Raw genomic sequence first — 27,969 nt, forward strand, 5'->3', positions numbered from 1 at the left:
AGAGGCAGTAGAGCTATAGAGCACAGTTTGCCCCTTGTAATGCTGTTGGTTTCACGTTGCTCGGTTGTGAAAGTACGAAGGTGAAATGGCACGGCGTGTTTAAACTGTCACAAGGTTACTGTTAGTGTTGTCTGAATTGGTGAAGTTTTAAACAATGTCAGTGAAAAACAATGTCACATCCTTATTATGCTGCGGGAGTGCTTTGTCTGTTGAGAATCAACACTGATTTCACCCACTTAAGAGGTGTTCTCTTCAGAGTTGCTTATTTCATCTCTGTCGTTAAACAGTTTGCCAGCTTTGACGGGGAGAAATTCCAATCCAGGAAACAGAACACCTGGATTTTAGCCCCCTTTTAGCTACCCACTAGCAAAAATAATGTAGATGAGTTAGAGTTTTTCTCGTTTTAAAGATACAGGTGGTTGTTTTAGCATTACCACCATCATCATTAATTTGGAGGAAATGCATGCTTGTAAGGTGGAGAAATAAACTGATCTTAAGATAGCTAAAAATCTTGGTTACCACTAGCTTTGCTTTGCATGGAAGGTGATGTGGTGTCGAAGCAGTGTGGACTTTTGTCTGGACACCCTTGAGCTGCGTGGCCCTAGGTGAAGTTCCCTGAGGGCCTTGTTTTCTCAAGTGTAAAAGGGGCATATTAGCACTTACCTGAGAGTTGTTTCGACAGTCAAAGAAGACAGTGTTTGCAAAGTAGTTGGTATGTGCCCACCTTATAATGAGCTCCAGATAAGTGTTAGTTGCTATTGTAATAATAGAAAATGTATATTGTAATTCCTCATGTACTTTAGCTCTGGATATATACTTGTTTTTATAATAACAATAAGTGCCTTGGTCAATATAATAAAATTGTGGAACTTATATCAATGATATTACATTATTATCATACAACTATAATAAGTCATATCAATTTCATGCAAAATGTCCAAATGAGTACCTTGAAGCAGCAGATCTTCAGTAAATACTGATTTCCTGTGCCAGAATTCATAATACAGAATCTTAAATATACTTGAGTTAGGGAGTGCATTAACACGTGGAATGATGCATAGCGCCTGGTTCAAATGCTATTAGGATGTGTCTTTATGAATGCGCATAAACTGTTCTTTATTTTAGTTTTCATCAATGGAAAGTAAATACAGAAATTAATATGACATTTCACTAGGATTCAGAAGAGGAAATCAAACGTAAATTAAGTTACTAAATGGTTACTTGCTAATTTTGACCTTCCTGAAAACGGAGGAAAAATCCGATGGAATTACGGATGGTATTGTGGGAATTAACGATGAAGTGTTCTGAGTGTGGAGGGCTTATTCTCTGGACACTCTATAATAATAAATATCTTTAAGTTCTAGCTCAGTTCACTTTTCCCAGTGGTGAACACTGAGGAAATAATTACTTTCCAGACATGTTTATGATAGCCGGAGGCTTAAGGTTTACCTGAAGTTATATAACTTAATAAATTAATGAGACAATCCAGCCAATGCTGAGAAAGCGACATTTCTGTGACAAGTCATTAACTTTGTAATCTATTAACCCCAGAGTTATCCCCGAGGGGTTGATGAAAAATAGTAAACAGTTCTATTAATAGAATATTCCATCATTCAAATATTGCCCCGTGAGGTAACGTGAACTGCAGCCCACTCGTATACACAGCTCTGGCTGCTCAGTCAGGAGTGGCCACAGCCTTTCTTACTGTCTTGTACCAGGTCAGGAGGAGGATGCCTTTGTCCTGGTGGAGATGAGCAGGCCCCACTGTGCTGTTGTTCTCAGGGAGAGAATCAGTCCTGTTGGAACTGGTTGGTTTCTTTCTCTCTTGTTCAGTTTCCTTTGGCTACCGCCAGGGGACCCTAACACTCTAACTCTACTTTTTTTTCCTTTTTCTAAAGCAAATGGACGTAACATACTTGATTAATTCAGTGTCAAAAGACGTGGAAGAGCACAATAATAATTGCAATATTAAAATTACTTAGGAATAGGACACTCAAAGACTGATCCTGAGTTAAGTAATGACCCTTACCTAATTAAAAATATGAATTTGCATCCTTTACAATAAGAGATCAATGAAATGTGAAAGAAAGGAGGTATTGGATTTTGACTTATATTTTGTAGTCTACATAGTTTAATTTTCTTTCCCTAAAATACATATTTTAGAATATTGGAAGGATGATTCCTAGGTATTTTGCAAAGCATAAAATGTTCAGCATCCTGTGCAATAACAGGAAAAATATATATGTTGCGTATAAAATGCTTATTTTCTTTTAGCAAGAAATAATCAATTTCTTTGCTTCAAGATTGTCACATATATTACATATATATATGCATATTGTGCTATTTTAATATATTATAATATACATTTCATACACAACAGTATAAATTATTCAATATAGTTTTATTAGAGAATTTGATATGCAAATTAAATCTACCAATCCAAAGTAAAATCACTGATGGAAAAGTTGTAACCCCAGAGATAAGAATTATAAAAGTTATAACACAGAGATAAGAATTTGCATCTGTGTGTATATACTGAACCCTACGGAGGCATCTCCCCTGAGTATGTCGATATGCACAACACTGGTAAGTAAGCAGGATTTCATGGTTCTTAAATGAGCAGCAGGTATGATATTTCTGTTGGGATCATGTCAAGTTAATACCGGGCTCAGCAGAAAGGGGGCCGCTGAACTACAGAATTTCGTTCAGCTCTTCCAACAGTTCGAGGGTCTGGAGGGGACGGCCTTGGTTATTGCCTCATTACATCATTTAAAGGTGAGTCAGTTTAGGGTTGATTTAAGAAAATTCAGTGACCTCAACTAGTAAAGAAGCTAGGTTGGTGCACCCATTTGATGAATTGTCTGTAGAGAACTTACTTATTTTACAGACCCCTCAGACATCTGGAGGGTTCCTAGACTAAACCCAGGGGTTATTCAAGAATTGGCAACCAGGTAGAGCTAAAGTCAGTTTTGGAAAATTTGATATATACGGTGGATGGCCCTTCTTTCCTAGCCTCCTGAATTATGTGTACAAGATAAAGAGGGAGTTTGTAGACCCCATGTTTAAAGCCACCCACGTGGGTACCTCAGAATGAGGACATGAAACAGGAGCCTCCAATGATAAGATCTGAAAATTAAAATAGGTCAGTCAGGATAGGTTATCGTATGTCTCAGTAACAAACAAATCTAAAAATTTCAGTGGCTTAAGACCTCAGGGTTTTGTTTTTTTCCCCTCACACTACATTTTCATTGTGAGCCAGCTGGAGGGCTCTGACCCAGGAGCCCTCCCTCTGAGATCCAGGGGGACGCAGCAGCTGTCCTGTGGGAGGTTACTAGTTGGTCTGGGGTCTCAGAGCAGTGACTCAGCATTCTGCCTGGAAGGGGCGCGCTTCCTGTCAGCTCACCACACTTAGATTAGAACTCATTGTTTGGGTCCACCGAGGCACTGGGTGGTGGAGAAATACAGTCACGCCGTGTACCCAGAATGGGGAGAACAGAAATGTTTCAGGAACAGCACTACTGACCACCACACGGGACCACTCGGCCTCAGCTGGGAAGCAAAGATGTACTTCCTGACAACTTACGTTTCCTCCCTCTACGCAGTGTCCCTCAGACCCCTTGTCCACATAGTGTGTTTCTTCCTGGGAAGAGGATATATAAAATGAGTTTTTAAAAAGTCAGCCTAACTAGGATTTGACATAAAAGGCGTGGATAAATTTCACGTGAAAATTTAATTCTTACTCCATTGCATATGGTATATTCAACTGCATATTCGATAGGAAATGGGAAAGGCATCAGGTTGGTGAGACACTGGACCAAGGGGTGGCTAGCACGCTCTGGTTCCGTTGTCATCTGCCGCTGGTGTGCATTCTGATTGGCTTGAATACATCTATTCTGATGGGTACTTTTTGTGCTGTGTCTGTTTTAAATACTGTGAACAGCATTCTTGGTTAGTAGAAATAAATGAATTAAATTAGTGAATTCAGGAGAAAAAGTATAGGGCAGTGGGACCTTATGAAGAAATGGATAAAACTTATGACAAGTCAAAGGGATTATGAAGTATTTTGCCTTCTTATGTTTACCAAATTGAGGTGAGTCAAGGGCACAACTAGAATTTGGCCAATCACAATAAAGGAGCCAACTGAGGCTGCACTTAGTCACTCCGCCTGGTTTTCCTGGTAACAGGGTTCCCTTTCCATGCTAGTGATATTATGGTGTGAGGGAAGTAATAATCGGAGGGAGAGAAATATGTGTTCAGGTCAACTCCTACCTCTGGGAAGGTTAGGGGAGGAGTTTGCTAAAGGCAAAGGATGAGCTCATGAGAGAGGAAGAATTTGAATTTAAAAAGAAAAAAAAAGTTAAATGGAGCCTTGGGCTTGAAAGCTTNGCCAATCAGAATAAAGGAGCCAACTGAGGCTGCACTTAGTCACTCCGCCTGGTTTTCCTGGCAACAGGGTTCCCTTTCCATGCTAGTGATATTATGGTGTGAGGGAAGTAATAATCGGAGGGAGAGAAATATGTGTTCAGGTCAACTCCTACCTCTGGGAAGGTTAGGGGAGGAGTTTGCTAAAGGCAAAGGATGAGCTCATGAGAGATGAAGAATTTGAATTTAAAAAGAAAAAAAAAGTTAAATGGAGCCTTGGGCTTGAAAGCTTCTGGGCAGAGGGCGCTGCACATTGCGATGTTTCTTCCCTGACGCCGGGCAGCCGTGACCTGTGCTGACTGGCTTGGGTGGGAGCCGTCTGCTGTGTGGTGGTTCTGCCTGTTCCCTCAGGTACCCAGGAAGGCCTCAATTGCCCACGAGTCTCAACAGGCTGGCCCATAATGTTCTCTGCATTTAGCGTACTTGGTGTTTCATGCCGCCCTCGAGTGCTCCGCCCTTGCCAAGTACCTCCTTTCCAGCCGTTCAGTGGTCTATGTCTTTTCTGCTTCTGTTAAATGTGTGTCGAATGTGCACCACTGCTTGGAAGATTGAGAGACTGGGAAGAGTCAGTAATGAGCACTTCACTCTTTCAACTCTATTTTTTTCCCTCAGAACCTTTCTCACTCGAGAAAGCAGAGGATAGAGGATCACTTCCTCTGTTCCACTCTGAACAAGTCCCAATTAAGGAAAAAGAATAGAAGTAAGAAATAAAGTACACAGCACTACCCAGAAGTGAGATAGTTTTATAATTTAAACAGGGACACATTTGAAAAGGAAATGGACTGTTAACAATAACACGGAAGAAAAGGGCATAACTTGTGATGTCCAAGGCTAATTGAAACATATGGTCACCTGACCTGAAATCAGTAGGAGGGAGACAGGAGGGAAATGTTTGAGAAGAAAATCTTGACTTTGATGTGCATGGAGTATTCCTGGATGTTTGTATTTAATTTGTATCCAAATTCTATTCTCATAAAGACCATGATACTATTTTAAGATCGGAGATCTCACTGTTCTTTTCCAGGAATAATCCGGTATCAGGTTAGAATGTAGCACACATTAGCTACTCAGAAGATGAAGCCATAGGAATCCATGTTCATAGTGAAGCCTCAGAAAGGGCCTTGGTGAATGACCAAGGAGTGGTCAAGGTTAAGGACCGACCGAACAATGTGATTCCATCTTCTGCACCCTTGGCTGTAGTTTAGGAAGTTTAAAATCAATTTTATTTTGCTTAAAGCAAAGTCCTCTAGCCCCATTTTCTCACCTGAGATCCCAGGAGTGAAGAAGTGTCCCTGTCGTGTGAGAGAATGGTGGCGCTGTGCGTGGTTGGCAGCCTCCGAGACGCCCGGGGTCCTCGTCCCCTGGGGTCCAGGCTCTCGTGCCCCCCTCCGCTTGACTGTAGTTTAGACCTAGGGGGTGGGCCTCTAATGAATAGAATATGATAAAAATGCTGGGAGCTTAATTCCAAGGTTATTCTTCAGTCTGGCTTGCCCCTCTCCTCTGTCTCTCTCACACTCTCAGAGCCCTTACTCTGGAAGCCAAATGCAACATTGGGAGCAGTGTTATGGAGGGGCCCATACGGCAGGGAACTGTCCCTAAACAGTAGCCAGCAGGGACGTGAGGCCTCATGAGCGAGACTGCAAGCCCATCCTCCCCAAATCAAGCTTGAGAAGACTAGCCTCTGTGGTGATTGTCGCCTGAGCCAGAGGACCCAGTTACACTGCCCACAAATTCCTGAGTCAGAGGAACTGGGACATAATGTGCGTTCACTGTTTTAAACTGCTGCATTTGGGGCTTATTTGTGCCCCTGCAGGAGAGAACTGATGCCCTGTGTTTGGAATAGCGGGTTCTATGTGATGAATATGATGAAAGGTTGAGAAAAAAAATAGACACACATACTCTCTCTCTCTCATACACACGCACACACACTGGCCACAGAACCCCCACGCGTGCTGGGTAGCAGTTGCTCCTCTGCTCCCCTCCATTGATGGCACTAATTTTGTTTTCTGCTTTCTGCTTTTCTGGATGCCCTCATCCCTGTTGATGGTGGGGAGACTTTAAAGCAGCCTCATAGACTATGAGCAAATAATTAACAGAGACTCAGACATAGAGACCATGGGTTGCAGTGGACAGTAGATATTTGGGAGAAGCATACTGATCCTTCTCTCGGAGACCAGAGAGAACACTTCCCTGGGGGTGTTCATGAAGGGGACTCTAACGTGCAGACAGTGGAGTCCTCAGAGGCACTCCTCACATTTCCTTACAGTAGATAGAACAGTGGGTTTTAGTGCCCCGAGCTTCTCTAGTGGGTCACTATGGTCTTTATTTCCGATCTTAAGGACTAACCTGACTGCAGGTGGGACAGCCCAGGGGAAGGTACTAGTTTCCAAGGAAAAGGTCTTGTGTATTGGGTGTTTTCAACAACCCCGAGCATCATAGCAGTGTTCGCAGATTTTTTTCGGTGGCCTGGGGGAGGTTGTCTTTTGGGGATGGTTTAAAGTCAAAGAAAAAGTAGTTCCCAGGTAACTTCTTAATGTTTTTCAGTTATGTAATTCTGTGATTTTTTTTAAAAGTCTAAAACCTCTTTTTTTAGTGTTTGTTACCAAAAAAGGCAAAATATTTAGCTTGAAAAACTCACTGAAGGAAAGTTAAATCCAGGTGACTTCTCACACTATCCTGACTCGAGGGGAGCTGAAACTCTGAGGGATTTTGCTATTTCTCTCTTTAGTGCAGTACAGATTTTTAGAGTCATCAGGCTATAGGTGCCATATGCCACTTTAATTTAAGTATAATGGTATAATGCCCTTTCAGTTAGGCATAAAAAAAGTACCTGTATTTAAAACTATTTCCGGACCTGGACGACTTTATGGCAGCCTACACAGGGGCAAATAATTCTTACTGAAATCACTTAACACTTTCCTCATGAGCTTTGTGTGACACGCTGATTTATATGTATATCCTTTTAGTAGGAAATGAGTTTGAATTTGACTTCAGGAAGTGAGAATTATGTTGCAAGCAGAAATATAAAAAAGATCCAGTAAAACCCTTTCACCTAAGTAATGTCACAGAACCTCCAATCAAAGGAAGCACAACAGAGCCCTGGAACTATCCTTCCACTTTGCGGAACGAAGCAGTTTCCTGTCACGAGCAGAACACTCGTTACAATAGATGTCAATGCAGATTTATCCTGCTGTTAAAAATTAATTGAAAATCACACTTATGCTCTTATATAGAAACCTTGGAGCTGCTGGCATTTTTTGAAGGATTTTTTTTTAAATTGAATTTATTGGGGTGATGTTGGCTTGCCAGACCATACAGTTTTCAAAAGGACGACTGGATGAAACATTGTCTGTATCATGTGCCCATGGCCCCGGGCAAAGTCTCTTTCTGTCCCAATTTCTCCCCCTTGCGCACCTCCTTCGACCTTGTACAGGACTTGGTCTTTTCAACAGAACCATTCTACTTGTCAGGCGAGAAAAGCAGGGCTTAATTAAATTGAATAGAGTAACTTTTTCTATACCTTTCGGTTATTTGACTTTAAGCCGTAATTGGAAAGAAAAGTGTCCTGCCTTTGTCCTGCCCTGCGAGGCTCTGCCTGGCATTGGGCCGCATGCGGAGTGGTGGCTTTTCACTGTCTCTGCACATGAACCTGTATCCAGGGAAGCCCTGCCCACCTGCCTCTAGTTGACCCGACATCAGAGACTTTAAGGAAACGTCAGCATTTTAAAAAGTAATTCAGAAAGTGTTTCATTTTATAGTAGGATATTGACATTACGGTTTGTTTCAAATGAAAAATATATAGTTGGGAATTATTCTTTGGAAAGTATGTTTTGTGACAGATTTGCTTTCTTTCTGAGTTCTTGATTCTTTAATATAGTTTGAAAGAATGCTTGATGATTAAATTCACATTAGACTGACTGATACCCGATAGTGGAAGAATGCGCCTTAGAATTTCTGCTCTTATTTCCTTTATCTAATCTAATCTAATCCATTTGGTCTCCTTAATCTAATAATGAAGATAAGCAGAATTTATGATCAGTCCCTTTATCTTACCTACCTCGTTCCAGATGCATATTTTGGTTGTCTTTTATTCCAGTTATCACGTATTTAACATAACCTCTTCAACTGTAATACAACATAGAAATAGATATTTTTACTAAAAAAAAAGTGAGGTAGACAATTAAGTCTTCTATCTTTACGTCATTCCCTTTCCCAGCCTTGGTAAGTTATAATTGACAGAAACTCTCCCTTCCTCCCTCTCTCTCCCCACCTCCCACCCACCACCAGTGCCTGCTCCTTGAGGTGTGTGTGTCTTTGCTTTCTTTCTCCTAAACAAGGGGGGGTTCTTCTTTTGCCTCTGTAACTTGTTTCCCGAGCCCATACAACCTGACTTCATTAGCTGACTTCAACCTGACTTCACTGTCCTCCATGGCTCACTTCTTCTACCTCTGTGACTTTCTAAATAAACTTTTGCTTGTATTTGAGTCTTGGCTCTGAATTCTTTCTTAGCCAGAACTCAGGTACTGTGGTTGCTGAGCTGAGGGCCACTTGCTAGTAACATTCTGGTGCAGTTTCGCTGCTACCAGCTGGACTAATAATAAAATTGACACAAGAGTAACAGGAGGGAAAACAATTGAACATGTGTACATGGGAGATCATAAATGATGATGCATGAAATGATGAGCCAGCCAGTTTTTATACCTTTAGACAAAGATACAATAATTTGTGAAGAATTGACAAGAGCAAGCAGAGACACAGGTTTAGGTACTCATTAGTAAGGAATCTAAAAAAATAATTTGAGCTTGGGGAGTAAAGGAGTAAGGAAAGTTTTGTTTTTTTTTTAAATTAAATCTAAACTTATCAGCCCTGGATTCCTAACTCTAGTGATAAGGATGTCTCTCTGAGTCCCCTTGCAGTAGGGGACCACCTTTCAACAGGGGAGATCTAATTCTTGCATTCAAGACAGCCAGGGAGCATCACCTCTCCCCTCTTACACCAGCTGCTTGTCAAGTCACTTTAATTCAAAGTAATTAATATGTCATTACTTTGGGGGCACTTTTCCTTGAGCTCCAACAGTGGCATGAAAAGATATGTACTGGGTTAAATTTCTGGCAAGTCTAGGATGAAGCTGGCTTTAAACATTCTTGGAGGTGAGGGTTCAAATCTCTTCATATCTCTTTCTCATCAACTTTTGGCTCCACTCTTTCCTAATTTAGCTTTCTGCTTATACGATCTCTGACTGCAGTGGGCAGAGACAGATCCTGATGGTTTCAGAATGAGAAAGCCTCCTTCCTCTCTCTCTCCCTCCCTCCCTCCCTCCCTCCCTCCCTCCCTCTCCTTTTTTCTTCCTAAGAGCAGACCTTGGCCAGTTGGGTCATGTGTCTGTTCTAGATTGATCACCATTTTAAAAGCGCTGTGTGCTTTGAGTAGCCAGCCATGTGTCTTCTGTTTGCTTTTATGAAGAAGAAAATCAGATCCAAGTGATTTTGGCTGTGGCTACCCTATTGAAAGAAAGTCAGTTCATGAAAGTAGATTGTGGTAGGCAGAACAGAAAGTAATAGATGTTCTCTGTGAGCCTTTGGAGATGTTTTCCTGAAGCACTGATTTTCATGACCAAGTAGAACTTGAGACAATTAAAGAAACAGAGTAAAGCCTACAGTGTTGGAGTCAGTCACTAAATATTAGTAAGAGTAAATACTTTAGTAAATCTCTATTATAATTATTTTTATTAAAAGTCACACAAAGTAAAAAATGACAAAAATTCTGTATTTTTACGGTGTATAATGTGGTGATTTTATACATATAAACATTATAAAATGATTATTACAACCAAGCTAATTAATATGTCCGCACTTTCCCATAGTTACCTTATTTTTGTGTAATGAGAACATTTAAGACCTATTAGCAAAGTTTAAATGTATGATACTGTATCACTAACTGTCGTCACTGTGCTACAGGTATCTAGACCTAATTCATCTTGAATAACTGAAACCTGTTCTCTCTGACCAACACGTCCCGTTTCCCTACCCCTAACCCCAGCCCCTGGCAGGCAACATTCTACGCTCCGATTCTGTGGGTTCAACTTTTTTAGATTTCATACGAAAGTGAGATCGTGCAGTATTTGTCCTTCTGTGCCTGCTTTATTTTACTTGACATAATGCCCTCAAAATTCATCCATGTTGTTACACATGACAGGATTTTCTTCTTTCTTAAGGCTTAATAATATTGTATTCTATTGGATGTGTATATGTATATATAATTTCCTTTGTGTGTTCATCCCTTGGTGGACACTTAGATGTTAATATCCTCTTCTTTGGAATATACCCAGACACAGGACTGCTGGATCGTATGGTAGTTCTGTTTTTAATTTGTTGAGAAACCTCTGTACTCTCTGCCGTAGTGACTGTACCAATTTACATTCCCACCAGCAGTGCACAGGGTTCCTTTTTCTCCACATCCTCTCCAGCACTTGTTACCGTTTGTCTTTTTGATGGCAGCCATTCTAACAGGTGTGAGGTGATAGCTCATTGTGATTTTGATTTGCATTTTCCTGATGATTTAGTGATGTTGAACTTTTAAAAAATGCATCTGTTGGCCATTTATATGCCTTCTTTTGAGAGTTATATCCTTAATAATATTGATGTATCTGTAAGTAATATGTAATGCTAATGAGTAATTTAGTCTCTTGGGTGTTAGTCTTTACTTGTGAAAATTTAAGGGGCAGTCTGATGCCCATTCAGCATTTGCCTTCAAATATTGACAGCAAATGAATTTGTTGCTGCCTTTCCCGTGCTCTGCCTCGAGATGTCGGCTTATCTGCCTTGTAACTCATCTTTCCTGTGACCTGGTTTTTGCCTGTAAGTTGTCACTAGAGAATCCCTAACTAGGCTGTGTCTTCAGTTGCATTGCTTCTTTTATTAGCCTCCAAATTCTGTTTTTTTGTTGGACCAAATGATATGGTCAGGAGGACAAATTGTTTTGTGAGGGGAAAAATAAAAGTAGTCCTGTGTGCCCTTCACTGTACATATTTGTGATCACTTTGGAGTCAGACAAACTGCTTCAGATCCTGCCTGTGCCCGGTTTCTATCTCTCCCGTCTCAGCCCACAGTCATTAGATAATACTTATTCCGACCTGACTGCTCGCCAGGGACTGTGTTACACGGTTCCCTGTATCATTTTATTCGGTGCTCACGGCAGGCTTAGGAGGAAAGGCCGCTGACAGATGAAGCAGTCTGCCAGGGGTCGTGTGGCTGACACCATGTCGGGATGAGTCGAAATTCACATGCTCCCATTTTAGCCGGATTAAATGTTGCCAGCTAGCAAGTGAAAAGAGTCATCGCTAATGTACAGAATTAGTTTACTGATTAAGTAATATCATGTGTGAAAATGCATTTTTTTTTGAAAAATCAATCTTTCTGCACCAAATGTTCTCAGACTCTCAGGGTACATTTCATTTTTCATTAAACAGCAATGATTTTTCCTGGAAATCCAATGCCTTCATGCTAGTAATTTACTGTTGTATACTGACAGGAAGCAGAAAGCCTAATGGTTTTAGTGTGAACTGGAGAAGCATGTGTTAAAAAGACCAACAGCCAGAGGACCCTCAGCTGTCTCTGATGGTGTGCCCCCGGGCGGGGACCAGCTGCTCAGTGGGCGGATGACGGTGAGGAAGCTGGGGCAGGGAGTTAAAGGCATAGCAGTAAGAGGAAGCTTCATAGAGTGGGGTTACGGATTGACAGGAGCAAGAGTAACGACAACTTTAAATCCTACACTTGGCTTAGAAAGTCCACACACAAAAAAGGTAGATTATCCTCTTAATAGAGGTTTGTTTCATAAAGCGGTTAAAGTTTCCGCTGCCTGGAGGCCGAGCGGGAATCCCTTGTGTGTCTCGACTGTTCACAGAGCGGAAGCCGTGGGCGCGGCATGAGGAATAAGGAGGTGGTAGTACGCTGCGGCATCGCATGTCTGTCCAGCTGATCCGGTCTCGGTCCATACGCCAGAGGATCACTGGCCATTTCCTTGCGTTTGGAGCTTAGACTGTACTAATAAAGGGATTTTTGACTGTTTTATTTAAGGAACTGTTAAATCTGGGTTTTAGCCTGGGGAATATTATCACTACTTTCGGATATGGGAAGAGCTGTCATGTACAATTGGGAGTAGACTTAATCTGTGTAGTGCCAGAGGACAGAAAGAGAAAGATGAATGGATCACATTTATAGAGAATCAGTTTGAGCTTAGTATAAGCAAGAGCGTTTAACTCCTTAAGCCATCCGAAATTAAAGCGACTGTTTCGTAGCTATAGCATCGAGTTAGTTTTCTGCCGGTGGAAGTATGCCAGCAGCTGCTAGATAAACCACCCATCAGAAGGAAAGAATATAGAAAAGATTTCTGTTTTGGGTGATTAGTTAAACCTGATGACCTCTAAGTCTCCCCCAAGGTTAAAGTTCTTGAATATAAAAAAGGAGACACAAATGTTTGCAACGGAACAAAATATTGCCTCATCAAATTACATAAAAAGAAAATGGGTTCAGTTACAGAAATTACATTCTCAAGATACATTGAATTTGTATTATACAAGGAAACAAAATTTTATTTCAATAAGTAGGAATGCGAAGGACAAAATTTTAGGACAAAATTTTGGGACAAAATTACAAATGTCAGAAAAACGGGACATTTGGTCCAGCTTAAATAGTTTCCCTGAAGAACACAGTATTGGAAGTCAAATTATGAGAGGGGCCCAAGGGGACGGTGACTCTGGACGGCACTAGGTGAACAATGGAATGTTAAATCACACCCGGTTCTAATGTCTCCATCTCCACAAAAGGGAGATGTCAGCTAGGCCAGCTTAATCTACACACTGACGTAGCAGGTGGCCACTTGTTTTCCAGCTGCAGGAAAAGGTGGGTGTGGGGGATTGGGTAAGGGGGTGGAGGGATTGAGCAGAAAAGAAAAAAGAACAGGAACCCATGGACTCCGGTAAGAGTGTGCTGAGTGCAGGGGGAGGGGAGTGGAGGGAGGTGGAGGAGAGTAAAGGGGGGCTGAATGGTGATGGAAGGAGACTTGACTGGGGTGGTGAACACACAGTGGAGTGCACAGATGATGTGTTGTAGAATTGTGTGCTTGAGTGCACAGATGATGTGTTGTAGCATTGTGAGCTTCAAACCTGTATAATTTTGTTAACCACTGTCACCCTGATAAATTCAATTTAAAAAAGGTGGGTCCAACTAAGAAACCCACATACTTTTGTTTTCTAGCCATCTTCCTTCTAATTAAATAATTAACTATAACTTATATCAAGTTATAGTTAAATTTTTAGTTCTGTAGTTATTTATTTTTAGATGGTTTCATTTTTTACTTGGATCATATGTGTGTTTTATTGTTCAAATTTAATATTTAAAAAATTGCCTATTTTGATCAGGCTTCCATAAATGAAAGTATACAAGAAGATCAGTGATAAAGTCTCTTTTTAAGTTGATAGTGAACTTACTATTATTTAATATTTCTACATTGTTATGATTATTTTATCTATCTCCCTACATATACTTGACAACTTTTTTTTTAGTATCTTCTATTGATTATGCTGTCACAGTTGTCCCAGTTTTTTTTTTCCTCTTACTTGACAAGTTTTTGAGTTGGGAAATTAACATTTTTCCCTTAGCTCATACCAGGAAAAGGTCTCCATTTCCTTTTAGACATTGTTTTGTCTGCTTCTTTTTCTAGGAAAAAAATCACACTCTAAATCACTCAGTCACAATCTTTTCTGGGAACAAACTACTCCTTCTTTTTCTTCTCCTGTGGTACCACCAATCAGCAAAGAGAGAGTACCTATGCATCATGTCCTTCGTTTAGGAGCTCAGCCCTCGAGCACTTGAGCCACATGAATTTCCTGGGAAAAGTCCTGTGACCCCATTTCCCCTGGTTAAGGACATCCTTACTCTGTATCTTCTCACGCTGATTTACGAATATTAAATTCTTACTACAACGTTGAAAATAATTATGCAACTAGCAGAGCTGCATAATAAACCACTGCAAAATTTAGTGGCTTTCATATAAGAGCCGTTCTATTCGCTCATGTACCTGTGGGTCGCAAATTCAGGCTGAGCTTGGCTGGGCATTCTCTTGCGTGTCTCATGCAGCTGCAGTCTCACGTGTTTTAGGATGACCTTATGCACATAAGGTGGTAGTCTGTTGGTGGTAGTCTGTAGTCTGTTGGTTCCTGCTGTTGGCTGGACCACATGTCCCCAGCAGACTTTTTCATGTGGTGGCAGCATTCCAAAGTCACGAGAGAGAGTTCCCTGCAGCACAAAGGCAAGTTTTTAAGCCATTGATTGTGTCACATTTGCTTATGTCCTGGCCAAAGAAGTTGCACGTCAGTAAGGACCAGGACCGTGCAGGGTCATGGATACAAGCAGGTGTGATAAATTAAGAGTCATCGCTGTGGTCATCTGCTGTGTTTGTGTGTACATTTTAATTTTCTGATGCACTTAGTTTTCGGTTTGGGTCAACACAGCATGAGCACAGACCCTCCTTATTGTAAAACATGTGCTGTAGACAGGAGAGAATCAACATACACTCAGAGCTCATGGTGCTGAGAGCTTCACATATGTTGTCTCATTTAATTTCGTGGACTTAGAGTGAAAACACTGAGGTGTAGAGAGGGTAAATAAGTTGTCCAAGGTCACAGTTAGAAAGCCCTACTCCTGTTTAAGGGTGTCAAAAACATAAAAAAAGAAAGAGTAGATTAGAAAATATCAGTAATGCTGTATATTATAGATAGGTACTGTTTCATAAATTACAGTATTTTTGTGTATTTGGTTACAATGCATAATAAAATTCTTGCTATGGATACTTTTTATAAAAAGAAAGTCACTCTGTTACCCATTACACCTTCCTGTGAGCATGTGAAACCAGAATGCTTATAACCAGGAATATTAAAATATATCACTATTGCCCTGGCCGGTGTGGCTCAGGTGGTTGGAGCACTGTTCCATAAACCAAAGGTAGCGGGGTCAGTTCCTGGTCAGGGCACAGGCCTGGGTTGCAGGTTTGGTTCCCGGTCAGGGTGTGTACGAGAGACAACCAATCGATGTTTCTCTCTTGCATTGATATTTCTCTCCCTCCCTTCTCCTCTCTCTAAAAGTCAATAAGCATGTCTCCGGATGAGGATTTATATAGATATAAACACCATTTGCCCACTCCTAGTTTATCTGAAAGGTGTACCTGGATTACTGTATTACATTGATAGAGTGTTTTAATCAGATGATGATCACCTGACCTTTCCCCCCACTGCAGTTAATCTCTTTTTATCAGCATCTGCTAACATTTCTTTGTGATTTAAAAGAAAATCATGACCTTAGGAAAGATTTGATATTCTGGGGTGAAAGAGATTAGAACATAAATTGTCCTTATTGATGGACACTTTTAGAAACCAATAAAGAGCAAAGGGGGCCCTGAGATGGTCTTCCTGTGATGCTGTGAGTTTGAGCGGAAGTGTTTGTTACTCAGCTTTTGTATCTGAATGAGGTAAGGAGGAAGTGTTCTGCCACAGCCTGTGACCATTTTGTTGTTCATCTCACTTTTCTTCAGCCAGGCAAAATGGAATAATGTTGGAGGACGAAGAGACTTTTAAGGAAAATATCAACAAAACAGGATCATTCCCAGTGGGGCGAAGAGACTTTTAAGGAAAATATCAACAAAACAGGATCACTCCCAGTGGAGGTTTCTTTAGGCTGACATATATAAATTTCTGCCCAATGGCTTTATGTTAAGCTTCTCCCTCTGAGATTATTTATTTATTTATTTATTTATTAAATATTTTATTTATTTATCTTTAGAGGGGAAGGAGAGGGAGAGAAACATCAATGTATGGTTGCCTTTCATGCATCCCCTGCTGGGAGTTGGCCTGCAGGGAACCAACCTGCAACCCAGGCATGTGCCCTGACTGGGAATCTAACCGTGACTCTCTAGTTCGCAGGCCCGCGCTCAATCCACTGAACTACAACAGCCAGGGCTGAGATTATTTTTTAATACTTACCCAATGTGAATGAAGGTTGCAAATTAATAAATTGGGAATCATTTGATAGAAAATAGTAGGAGGAAATGTCCATAAATTTCTACAAATCTCTGCATGCAAAGAATTCGAACAGAAATTCTCAAGAGTGCTTTGTAGATTGATTAGGGATTCTTTAAAGTCCTCATATTTGGTGCTCACCAAGTAAAGTATGGGCCAGAAAGTTACTTTAAAGTCACTTTATTGCAAGGAACACAGCAGGATTCTGCCAGAACCCAAATGCTAGTAAAATTGCAATAAAACATTGAAAATTAAAGGTCAAATCTTCATATTTACTTGAAAGTAATATTCATATAAAAAGGTGACACGGTTTTTCTAAAATATGGCATATTCCAAAGATATACTGAAAAGCAAAATTGCATGATATAGTTTAATAATTGCCCCCAATTAAAAAAAATTATGATGAAGAGCACACACCTTAGATATTACCTATGATACTTTTTCATCTTAAAATACTTGTGAAATGTAATTGTGGTGTGATTATTTCTTACTGAATTTATTTACACATATTGTTTTGTGTATGGAATATTGTTTTGGAAGGAAAGATTTAGCAACAAGAATTAAAATAGTTTAATTTATCCTAGGCTTGTTGATAACAAATAATTACAATGTTAGTAAACAAATAATAGTAACTGAAAATGAAGGTGATTAAAAGGAAGTGATTTTAATAACAAACTAAGATTAATCGAGTATGGAATCCCAATAGTTTCCCTACTTGGGCCCTTTGGGCCACGCCTCTAACCACTGACATAATTGGCGGGTGCTGAGAGAGCAAACCACCAGTGGGTGGTGCAGAGCTGACACCTCACGTGGAAGGTTCTAGAATATGTTGGTTCAATAACATTTTGCTAATAAAATGTTATAATTCCATTACACCTGAATTCCAAGTCATTCCCCCACTTCTTGTCTAGAAGTTTTAATTTGGGGGTCACTATTTTATTGGAAAAGAATGAATCTTTGAAAGAATGTTTATTTTAATGAGTTCTGAGATATAATACACCAAGAAAAATTATATTTGATTATCTGTATTATATATCATATATTATGCCTTATATATTATATACTATGTATTATGTGTTACATATTAAAGTGGAGAGAATGACTATGTTATTTTTTTCACTTTTTTATGTGGTTTAATTGATTACTCTTTTTTGCTTATTGTTAATTGTTAATGTTAAAATGTTAGATGTTAAAAGTAACATTAGCTCATTATGTAAATTTTTGAGGATATATGAAAATATAAAGAAGAAATAAAGCTCATCTATAATTAATGTAGTTATAACTAATTATAATTAACTTTTTTGTATAGCTACATCTAAGTTTTTATCTCTTTATTTTGCCTTTTTTTTTTGAATGTGGTATAGCTGGATATAAAATTATTAGAAATGACTGCCATTTTCCTGAAGCACAGTGAACACATTATTCTTTTGTGCTATTGCATTTGTTGTTGCTGGAGTCTTTATAATTTTTATTGCATTCGAGATAAGGCTTTCCCTATTCATTACTGCTTTTAATATCTCTCTCTGTTTGAAGTTCTGTATTTCAGTACAATATATCTAAGTATGGATTTCTTTTCATTTATCTTGCTTAGAAGTTTGAGGAATTCCAAAATTTTAGAATCAAGTTGTTTTGTGAATTCTGGAAAATTCTCAGCCAGATGTCTTTAGATATTGCCTCCCCATCCTTTCTGGGATATCCTTTATGGAGTTTCACTACAAGACATAGTGGAGCATCTCATCTTATTTCCCTTTCCTCTTACTCATTGCTTCTTATTCCACATCTTTCTGTGTCTGTGCCGTGTTATAGATTATTCACAGATGTTTTTCAGTTCACTAATTTTCCCTCTAAACTCTGAAGTGAACTTCTCTTGTTTAGCCTACCAACTGGATTTTAAATTTCAGACTATATTTTTATTTCCATAAGTTTTATTTTATTTTTTTCACATCAGCCATTTCCCTCCTTCCATTCTGTTAGGGGTTTAATTGTGTCCTCTCCACAACCAATTTATATGTTTATGTTTCAGTCTCCAGTATTTCCAAATGTGACTGTATTTGGGGATAGGGTTTTTAAAGAGACATGGTAACATTATTTAAAATCGCCAGGATTTGGAAGCAGCCCAAGTGTCCATCAGTGGAAGAGTGAATAAAACAACCATGGGGCATTTATACAATGGAATACTACTTGGCCATAAGAAAGAAGAAAAAAAATTTTGTGACAGTATGGATGCACCTGGAGAACATTATACTAAATGAAATAAGCCAGTCAGAGAAAGACAAATACCATATGATCTCACTCATATGTGGAATCTAAGGAACAAACTGAACTAACAAGCAAAGCAGAGACAGACTCATGGATAGAGAGCAGGATGGCAGCTCTGGGAGGGGGGTTAGAGGTGGTGACATGGAGCGAAAAAGAAAAAGGACTCATGGACAAGGATAGCAGTGTGGTGACTGTGGGATGGGGAGGGGGTTGAGTGGAGGTGGGAGAAGGTATAAGGGGGATGAGTGGTAATGGGGGAAATATAATAAAAATAAATTAAAAAGAAGAGATAAAATACAACAAGGCCCCAATCCAGTATGACTGATGTCTTACTAAGTAGAGGAAATTAAGACACCAGACATGGCCACACACACAGACACAACCATGTGAGCACACTGCAAGAAGACGGCCATCTGAAGGTCAAGGAGAGAGTCCTCAGAAGAAACCAAACCTTGAACTTGGACTTCTTAGACTTCAGCACTATTAGAAAAGAAATTTCTGTTGTTTAAGCCACCCAGTCTGTAACATTTTTATGGCTGACCTAGCAAACTAATACACATCATAGGATATTTTCTTTTCAGTGTGGTGTCTACTCATTAAAAAATCTCTCTTATTATTTCAACCATATTTTGATCTATTTTCTAGTTCTTTGTTTTCATTGTCTTGTCTACCTGGTATTTTCATTGTTGTGTGCAGTCTGTACATTTTATTGTGAACTTATCTCTCAATGAGAATTTTGAGAGATAATGAGGTTAGCTTTTCCTTCCTTAAAACTTTTTTTTAAATTTTAGGATTCTGAATAAAATATTTGGAAAGAGGATTTTTAATAACTGTATCTATATTTGAGTCTATTTGAGTCTATTGGGAGACTCAGTGACTAAATTAAAAAAAATATTCTACTGTGATAAGAGCACAACATGAAACCTAAACTCTTGCATCCTTACTATGGTGTTGGTGACTGCAGGCAGAGTGCTGCACAGCGGACCTCTGGCGCTTGTTCACTGTGCTTAGCGGAAACCTTGGGCCCATTGATTTATGTTCCCCCACAGCCTCTGGCATCCCCATTTCACTGTTCATTTTGGTGAATTTGACTGTTTTAAATACCTCATATTAGTGGAATTATTCAGTATTTGTTTTTCTCTGTCACTTCGCATAATCCTGAAGGTTCATTGATGTCGTTGCAGCGTATTGCAGAATGTCCTTCTTTTTAAAGGCTGATTGGTATTCCGTGGTATGTGTCTACACATTTCTTTATCAATTCATCGATTGATGGATTGTTTCCACATCTTGGAGATTGTCAATCATGCCACAATGAACAGAGAGTGCTAATACTTCTTCAAGATCCAGATTTTGATTCTTTGGGCTAAATACCCAGAAGTGGATTGCTTGATGATACGGTAGTTCTCGTTTTGATTTTTTTGAGGCACTTCTGTCCTGTTTTCTGTAGTGGCTGCAGAAAACCCATTCTGTAGGATGCCTTTTCACTCTGTCGATTGTCTCTTGGGCTACGAATAAGCATTTTAGTTTGATGTGGTCCTGTTTGTGTTGTTGTTGTTGCCCAGGCTCTTGCTGTCATATCCCTGAAATCATCACCAAGGCCAGTGTCACGAAGATATTCCCGTATCTTTTCTTCTGGGAATTTTACAGTTGCAGTCTAACGTTTAGGTCTTCAATATATTTGAGTTTATTTGTGGGTGTGGTATAATATAAGCATCTAATCTCATTCTTTTGCATGTGGATATCTAGTTTTCTCAACACCATTTGTTGAAGTGACTATCCCTTTCCCATTGTATATTCTTGGTACCTTTGCCAGAAATACTTGACTGTATATACAAGATTTATTTCTGGGCTTTCTCTTCTGTTTCGTTGGTCTATACATCCATGTTTATGCTCGTACCATACTGTTGTCTCCCAGGCAACTAGCCCGTGTTGGCCCTGTAAGAACTTCAGAGTTGGTAAGACAGGTGCTAATTCTTTAGGCATCCTTGCAGAAGATGGGGCACTGGAGGCGTGGACTTTATGTTCACTCGTTCTATTTGAGCAGGGCAGTGGGGACAATCTCTGGTGTCTGTGAACCCTAGCCATCACCTCATTCCAGCCTGCTAGACTGTGCCACACCTCATCAGAACCTCATGTCTGGTATGACAGATGCCAGTGGGTAAGCTGGTCTCAGAGTAGCTGGGTCATGGGACACACAGGTCAACTCTCCCTCCCCATGGGGAGGCTGAGGTCTGGGATTTTCTCGTCCACTTACTCTGTGCTGACCAAAAGATAGGATCTATGGCATCTGTCAGCCAGGCCACCATCTCTATTTTCTCCTGGGGGGCTAATTTGTGCCGAACAAGTCAGGTGCAGCCTTTCAATTAGCTCCTAGATTTCTTACAAAGGAATTTTTTCTGTTAATAGTTGCTGAATAAGTATGTTTGTAGGGGCACGAAGGGTTCAGGGCTTCCCATTCTACCATTTGGCTGATGTGACCTCCCCGTTTTCTCGATACTTTGTTTCTTGGAAATCTCATGTGCCCTAGGTCAGTTTAAAAAATAATAATTCAGTGGACAAAAAATTGAATCTCCTTTGTCTTCTTTAGGTATAAGTGAACTAAAACTGTCTAAAATGATATTGGCTACATGCATTTTCTGAAGTTGCATTTATCAACCTACGTTCCGTCCTGATGATTCGGTAATATCCGTTTCTGAGCTTTGTCATAGCTGCAAGTTATGTCTTTCTTGGCCTCCTCCAGGAAGTTGAATATTAATTTTCCTTTCTGTATTTGGCAGGAAAACATATGAGTGCTTAAACATGGGGTGGAATCTTATTCTCAACTATTTAATACCTGCAATTAATCATAGAAAACCACTGATGTTAATTTGTCAGAATATTGTTACCATATTCTAACTTTGAGCCAAATAACATACTTTAGAATCTTAGGCCAGACCTTAGGAAGTAATTAGTGCTAGGGAAAACATGAAAAATTAAATAGAAAGATTTCAGTTAAATGTCTTCTCATAAGAGGATAAAATAAGATACTGTGTGGCAATAGGTCATCGATGGAAAGGGCCCAAAAGACAGCTATTGATTTAAAAAGTGAAATGTAGATACGCTTGTTCATGTTATTTAACCCTTGGTTTAGAATTACTTGTTACAATAGAAGGGTGTGAGTTTTAAGCTTTAGCTTATTAAAATACATAAATAGGATACATATCCTTAAAATTTTAATGACTGAAATTCGACAGTGTCATAAATTATTACTACAGTAATATGGTCATGTTTGACTTTTTTTTAAAAGGAAAGCTGCTGTTAAATTGCTGCAACTTAGAATGTAAGCGTTTAAGCTTGAGGGCACATACTAGAAATTCTGGAAAGATTTGCACCAAATGTTAAGCAATGCGTAAAGTGGGACTTGCGTGGGGGATGGGTCGGGAGGTCAACTAGTGATCCTTATGAGTTTCCAAGTGGAGGGTGGGAAATAGAAAACACCTCAACACGCAACACCTCACCGCACCTCACCTAACTGCCGGGGGCGGGGTGGAGGTTTAGAGAGGATTCTGAGACCTTCTCCAGGCTTAGTGGGAAGCAGTATCGTTTCTGCCTAAGTGATGTTTCCAATTGGCAAGGAAAAGGGAGTGGACGCCTGGTGAGATGTTTGCTGACGCTGCTGCAAGTGCTGGTGAGTCAGCACGCGTCACATCCCAGCCTTAGATTAGCCCCCATAAAATATGTTATAAAATAGACCAACAAACGGGCACAGCAGTGTTCCTTGCAACTTTATTTTCATGTTTCTGGGACCGGTTTTCGGAGCTTGATACTCTTGGGCCCATATTTGTGTTCTTCACTTTCACTGCTGCCCATTCAGCCCCGACCGGATGGCGAGTGGGCTGCCGTGCTTTTTGCCGTGACGCTTTCCTGATATCTCATTTTATTTGAAACTTAGTGTTGGCTTCACAGTGTAAGACCTAGAATCTGTCCCTGCGACATTTTTTAACTGCATGTTATTCTCTTTCCTACTGTTTATTCTACCCATGGCTGGCTTCTCTCTCCTTTTTTCAAAGAGTAGTGGATATTTGTGAAAGTAACCTAACATTTGAACATTGGAAATTTCTGCTGTGACTCACATGCTTCCAATGAGATCGATCATCTCTTTTAACTCGAAAATATTTATTTTTCTGAACAATGCTCTCTGTTAGGGAATTCTTAACTGCGTAAGCCTCCTAGAATGTCAGAGCTCTCTAGAGAATCCCAGGTCTGCAGAAACTGTTCCTCTATCCCCCCCAAAAATAAAATAGCAATCACTATTATGAAATAACACTGATTTATGAAATCAATATATTATAATATTAATATTGATAATATTATTCAGTAATAATGACCATTGTAATTATGTTGGCTTCTGCCTAAGATTATATGCTCATACGACAATATGGAATAATTAACCTTTATTTAGAAGCTTTGATCCTAAAATCTCTCTTGCCTTCAGATCAGTGATATTTGCTGACTCCTAGAGGCATAGATTTCTATTTGCGTGTCATTTCTGCACCCCCGGAAGAGCAGCACGTTCAGGGAGACACTGACTGTGCAGTGTACTTGTGCTCAGAAGGTATTTAGGCGCCGTCTCCGATACGGGGAAACAGGTCCTGTGCTAAGATTTAAACTAGCCGTAAATCAAGGCCAACGTTTCCTCACGTGACACCTGTTGTATCTTAGGAAGTATTAGTTATGAGAAATCGATTTAAGAGGAAAACCTGTTAAAGGCGGTTCTTGGAAAGGAGGAAGGATGTTGGAGCCATGGACCACGGCCCTCAGGCCCGAGTTCCAGCTCCAGTGCCTTGCGCCTGGAAACCTGCCCGTTCTGTACCCTGGGAAATGCAGGCAGGAACTGCAGGCGGGGGGTGGGGGTGGGCGGTCACGTGAGTCTGGGGTCTTTTTTTTCCTTCGCACTGGCAGAAATTAGATTTTAAACCATTTTATTATCCAGAGAACGACTTCAAGGTAGCTCCACCTGTCTTTTGAAAGTGCTATCCTGAGATACCTTACTATCCTCTGGAGTTTTGGAAGATGAAATTTAGCACTACTGGCTTTTGATCTGAAAAGGAGAGGGCATTTAGAAAATGATCTTGTATTTAAATGTTTTTATACCTCAATCCATACAAGTTTTTGTATAGTTTATCATATCGCAGTGAATTCCTCTGAAGTGTATACATTAATAGGATTTGTGTGCATCTTTAAATAATTATAATTAATTAGAATTTAATGTGCTGGCTTGTTGGGAACGGATCTGCCAGGTTTCAGGAGTTGTAACTGCCTCCCATGGCTAAGGCTGAGTGAGTGACCTCAGGAATGTGAGCCACTAAGGAGACAAAGCTTGCCTCTGGCAGCAACGCTGTTTCTGCTTTATCCCCTGCCCCCAACGCTTGGTTAGTTAGTCTATGGCGGGTGAGACCCCTCAGAGGAGGGGCAACCTAAGCCAGACACAATCAGTTGGGAGGCCCTGATGGAAGGACTCGGGGGTGGGGGCTGCAACAAAGAGGGAGTGATGGACCCTCAACCCCAGTTATTCTGACATAACTCGAGTCCCCATGTCCTCTGGGAGAAGCGCTTCCTGGCTCTAATCCACTTAAACCTAAAAACCAATGACGGGGGAAGTGGTGCAGCCCCTTGCCAGCTAGAGGGGAATCCAGGGTGATCAGGCCTAAGAAAGAATATATAAAATCCTGTGAAACCTGCTTTGTTTAGAATGCTTTCATTTAAATGATAAGGGTCCAAGCAAGAAGTTTGTTCTTCAGTTTTATGGCTCGTTAGCTATCTGACCCTGACTGAGAATAAGCCCTCATAGTTCTTTGAATACTATCTATTGTTTGATCCTTACCTGTATTCATGTGCAAAGAAACCTAATAAAAGCCTTTGAGGAAGGGGCTCTTGGCCTGTCTTCTCTGAGAGATTGGCCACCTCTCTTCCCCAAGCAGATGTCTGGGTAGTTTCACTTTCATCTGTGGTGGATGGGCCCGGGGGGCGGGGGGGGGGGGTGCTTTGTGGGCAAAGTTGCCCCCACACTGGCTCTTTGATCCAAAGATCTCAAAACATCGTGCCTGTCTGTGTTAGGCCATTATTTTTTCAGTCTGTCCCTGTGAGGTAGTTGTTAACTATTATTCCTTATTTTACAAATGAGGCACAAATGAAGCTGAGAGAGACGTAAGGGACTTGCTTCAAGTCCCAGAGCAAGTTAATAGCAGAAAAGTAATAAAGCAGTAAAGCAATAGTCTCTTTTCTTGAAAGGTTTTCAACCCCTTTTCAGAATATATTCCACTCTAAAATGCTACATTGTCCATGAAAATTAGCATATTATTACATATCCAGTGCTTTAGGAAATTAAAATGGATCTAAGAGGAATTTCATAAAATACCTCTTTCTCTCTATTACACTCTGATTAGGTTTCCGGGGAAATGTATGTGATCGAAGTGTCCTTACTGCTCATGAGTAAGCATCTCTTCGTGGGCACTCACTTAAAGAGCCCTGACAGAGGGCGGCTGAAACAGGAGCTGGGGGTGATATGGGGACTGTGCGGCTGAGGTTAGTGGTGGTTTTCTCACTCAGGGAGAACCTTGCAAGGTGAGATCGTTCTACCAACAGATCGTGCATCCTTCAAATGCAGAGCTACACATAGCCATATATATATATATATATATATATATATAATTTATACATAAAATTTATTTCATATATATCACGAGAAAATATAAGATAATGCCATTGCCCTTGAAAACTTGGACCAAGTTAATTTCTGAACCTCAGCTTCTTTATTTGTATAGTGAGCAATTGATTTGTTTTGAGCATTAAATGAGTGGGATATAAAGCATTTAGGAGAAAGTCTGCTACATAGTAAGTGTTCACTAATTTTTAGTTTTTATTATTATCTATGTACAAGATGAGACAAAGAGAGAGAGACAGGGAGACATTACCTACTCTGTCTTCTTATTTTGTCCTCCATCCCATTGCTGAAGGTCAGCCTATCAACATTTCAAACTTGAATTGCCACCGGAGCCTCCAAACTGGTCTCCCTGTTTCCAGTCTCCGTCTTTTATCTACCTTCCCACACCAGAGCAAAAGAGAACTTAATAAAATGCAAGTCCGAGCATGTTCATCACTGTCTTAAAATTCATGTCTCTTCATGTGCTTCACTAGGAATTTGGTTCTGTGATGCATGGCACCCTTGGGGGTCAGCCCCTGATTGCTTCTGCTGACTTACATCCCAAAATCCAAAATGCAAGCAGTGTACCAGCATCCATGCCCCTCAGGTCTGCAGGTCCCTGAGTCTAGCCTGCACCCCATCCCACCTCCTGCCTGAGCTGTGCTTCACTCCCCATCACCTGACCCTGTATTCTTTCCTTGCTCAGACTTTGTTCTATTCATCTGTCAAGGTTCAGTTTTGTACCCCTCCTCTAAGAAGTCATTGTTAATCCCTTAGGTGTTCTCAGAGACTTTTATGCCTACCTGCCTACCCATTTACCACATTTGATTCAATGACCTTTCTGTCCCCCTCCAGGCTCTGGAGTTCAGGGACTGTATCCTGTTCACTGGTCTCTCCCCAGACTTCAGTTCTTGGCACATGATGGATACTCAATAAATGTTTGTTCACTAAATAACAGTAGACAGCAGTGTGGAATAACTGTCAAATAATTGTTTCAAACAAAGAGGGTAATAAAAGTTAGAGAAAAAGAGAGCTCATCACTGACTGTATGGGCAGAGAAAAGATCACAGAGTGTCGGTCCTTGAGTTAGAGTCTTTTTTCTTGATCTTTCTAGAGTAAAGGCATTCAGATAAAATTTCAGGTGTCAGGTAGTTAATCTGGAACCTGTGTGTCAGGATATAGTTCCAGGTCGGCCACATCCTAGCTGTAAAATATTTTTAAATTTTTAAAATTTTATTGTTCTTTTTTAATTTTTAGAGAGAGGGGAGGGGAAGGAGAAAGAGATGGAGAGAAACATCAATGTGTGGTTGCCTCTCACATGGCCCCCACTGGGGACCAGGCCTGCAACCCAGGCATGTGCTCTGACTGGGAATCGAACCGCGACCCTTTGGTTCACAGCCTGTGCTCAATCCACTGAGCTACGCCAGCCAGGGCCTTATTATACAGCTATAAAATGGATATTGTATCTGTTCCTGTGCTGCATACCTCAGCTCCATTAAACGAATCATTAACTCTTTCAAGGGACAGATTAAGCAAATGTAAGCTGTTCCTAAGCCCAGTGATTAGAAACACATGTATTCCTGGTGTGTGCATTACACCCTTGTGTTAGGGTTCGAGATATTGAGTGGAGAGCTCTTGAGAAGATGGAAGGGGTATAAGGTGTGAGGACGAAATGGAAGGGAAGTGAAAAAATCCCTATATATGTGTCTCAGGGAGCAGATATGGAATTGCGTATATGCAGTTCTTTTAAAAATACCAGTAGTGGAGAAATTTTCAACCCGACTCTCCTGGGAGGCCTACAGACATTTTCCAGATGGCGTTCATGCTTTGGAATTAAAAAATGCAGAATTTCGTAAATGCGTATTTCTTTCTGTGAGGAAAGACCCTTGCCCTGCCACAGGTCTGATGGTTTAACTAAGGTTGAGCTTTAACTAAGCTCATAAGGTAATGAGCTGCAACTCTGAAGAATGGAAGTGTTTTTATTAATAATGGACTCCTCAACATAACTAGTTACAGAGGAATATTATGATTCAGCAAAACTTCATATATATATATATACGTATATATGTGGTATGTGTGCATATATATATATGTCTTCTTATATCCCTAATCCTCATTATAAAAATTACAACAAAAAAGCTTAATAGGCCGGTTTTCACTTAGTGTTTAATGGTGTGCAAAAATTCTTTCCATAGAGTAATTTTTGTGTAAATATTAAGTCTTGTTATTTTGGAAGACCAGAGATGGAAAAAGCAAAACAAACCAACAGCAACAAAACACTAGTAAAGTCCAGGATTTTGGACATTAGCAATAGCTGCATAGTCTAGACAGTTCATATTTTTCTTTCTTTTTGAGTAGTTTTGAAATTTAAAGCTACTTTTACTTTTCAATGAATTGAAAGTCTTCTAATTTTAAATTTAAAAAAAAATTATTTTTAGAGAAAGGGGATGGGAGGGAGAAATAGAGGGAAAGAACCATCAATGTGTGGTTGTCTCTTACGTGCCCTGAACTGAGGACCAGGCCTGCAACCCAGGCA

General features: G+C 40.2%; 1 protein-coding gene across 3 annotated transcripts in view; it reads left to right on the forward strand.

The window, feature by feature from the left end:
* The window catches only part of TMEM117 (transmembrane protein 117), a 402,837-nt gene that overhangs the window by 81,922 nt on the left and 292,946 nt on the right, over nucleotides 1-27,969 (forward strand). The gene's annotated exons all lie outside the window — the stretch shown is intronic.

This window comes from Sturnira hondurensis, unplaced genomic scaffold (assembly GCF_014824575.4).
Source record: "Sturnira hondurensis isolate 20B ecotype Veracruz unplaced genomic scaffold, ASM1482457v3 Scaffold0013190, whole genome shotgun sequence".
Taxonomy (NCBI): domain Eukaryota; kingdom Metazoa; phylum Chordata; class Mammalia; order Chiroptera; family Phyllostomidae; genus Sturnira; species Sturnira hondurensis.